The following is a 2,564-nucleotide window of genomic DNA, read 5'->3' on the forward strand; positions in this document are numbered from 1 at the left end:
ACTAGTCTGCAATGATTTCATTCCCTCAGAAATGTATATATATTTTAGGACACTAACCTCACCCTAGATCCAAAAACAGGTCAGAATATTCCTAGCACATAGCGATTGTTTCATACGGACCTTCTTCTTCTTCTTCGCCTGAAGCTTTCCCCACACTTGTGATGTCGGGGGTGAGAACTGTGTTACACATGTTGATTTGGGCCTGTTTTACGACCGGATGCCCTTCCTGACGTCAACCCTACGTGGAGGAATGTAATAACAATTGCGTTTTTCTGTGGTGGTTAGTAGTGTGATGTGCAGGAGCGTAGCCATGGAGGCGGGGTACTGGGGATTAGAAACCCCCCTATGAAATGTTTACAAAAAGATAAACAGAGGTTAACAATAAATTAAATAAACATTCAGAGACACAACTGTAAAACCAACAGATCTGTTGAATCTATTTTCTAAGAAGCCTCAAAACTCGTTTTTAGATTGTAAACTGAACATACCATTCGGTGTAAAACTTTTGACCTTTATCGTCAATTATTATTATTATTATTATTATTATTATTATTATTATTATTATTATTATTATTATTATTAATGAATATCAACATAATTCATTTGTATTAGTATCCTTATAATGCATGCGCGCACCACACATGCACAAGCACCTTTATTATGCTCTAGCATCATTTTGTAACTATGATCCCCGTCGGCCGATCCTGGCTACGCTAATGGCGATGTGTTTTCTGAGTATGAAGAGGAAAATACTGGGACAAACACAAACACCCAGTCCCCGAGCCAGAAGAATTAATCAGACACTAGCGGGAATCAAACCCGGCACCCTCTGAACAGAAGGCTTTAACGCTGACCATTCAGCCAAGGAGTCGGAGCATACTGAAATTTATATTTATTTATTATTACAATTGGCTTTACGTTGCACAGACACAGATAGGTCTTATGGCGAAGATGGGATAGGAAAGGACTAGGAGTGGGAAGAAAGCGGCCGTCGACGTAATTAAGGTACAGCGATTGTTTCAAATGGGAAACCACGAAAAACCATCTTCGTGGCTGCCGACGGTGGGGTTCGAACCCACTATCTCCAGGATGCAAGCTCACAGCTGCGCGCTCCTAACCGCACGGCCGAATCGCCCGGTCTGAAATGTATATAATAGTATATATTTGTGAGATAACTTTACTGAGATCAATTAAAGAAAAAGTTGTGTTAATTATATTAACATCTTAATGTATTTGGTTACAACATTCCGTATGAGTGTGAAAGTTTATGCTGTATCCTCTGACTTTCATTTTCTTTAAAACAGAAGAACGGGGTGAAAGGTTCCATAAAGATTTGAAAGAGACTGAGAAAGGATAGCCTATTAAGGACGATGGAACATCAGCATGCTTCCTGTCTGTCGTTGGATGCTCAAGAGAGAACACCTAGAAGCCATACATATATGTAGCGGCATGATCTTTTTCGCATTAATTTATGTACGATTTCATGAAAACGAAACATATTTTCGCGCTATTTCATGAAACAGGCCACGCCCCATCGCTTGAATTTCGCTATAATAAATGTGCAAAAGAGAAACAATATTGATAATCATTCATTATTCCTTATGTAATGTTGATTCGGACTTGATTAGGGAAAATTGCCCTTGTACCCTACATGACCATTGCTGATACCTTTGGATAACATGTAGGCTACTTACTATCACGTTATTTTTTAGGTGGGCTACGCAGCGAAAGAATATGTGAAGCAAGTCAGAGGAAAACCCTATATCGCCATACCATTAAGGGATTTCCTAGAATAATATTAAAACGAACAAATACTTGTGTCGAATTGAGGTATCCTTATTCTGTCTTGTTGTCCTTCACACACGTGATACTGAAATACAATTTCAAGCTCGTTATTTTCGATTAATTTCGTTGCAGTTTCGCACTTACCGCAGAATAAGTAAATTTCGCTTTAATGTGGCTTAAACGCTTTAATTCGCAAAAACGAAATGACTAATTTCTTAACCAGAATCATACGTCCGGCTCTATGGCTAAATGGTTAGCGTGATGGTTTTTGGTCACAGGGGTCCCGGGTTCGATTCACGGCAGGGCCGGAAATTTTAACCATCATTGATTAATTTAGCTGGCACGAAGGCTGGGTGCATGTGTTGTCTTCACTGTCATTTAATCCTCATCACAACGCGCAGTTCGCCTACGGACGTCAAATGAAAAGACCTGCACATGGCAAGCCGAACATGTCCTCGGACATTCCCAGCACTAAAAGCCATACACAATTTCATTTCCCAGAATCGTATGATTCGTTAAGATCTTATAATCGCTTCAAAATATTTTTGTCGCGTTTATCGTTAATGCGAGGTAACCATGCCTTTACATATAAGGAAAGAGAATAGAAGAACTCTCACGTCATAAAATCGGCGATGACGGTAACGTCTACAAGTGCATATATTCTGCAGCTACACTTGCACTGAAAATACACAGTGACAATATGGTAATATAATGATAAGGTTTTGTATACGAAATAGTGATAACATTTACCAATTTACAAGACTGCACACACACACACA

Source organism: Anabrus simplex, chromosome 3 (genome assembly GCF_040414725.1).
Source record: "Anabrus simplex isolate iqAnaSimp1 chromosome 3, ASM4041472v1, whole genome shotgun sequence".
Taxonomy (NCBI): Eukaryota; Metazoa; Arthropoda; class Insecta; order Orthoptera; family Tettigoniidae; genus Anabrus; species Anabrus simplex.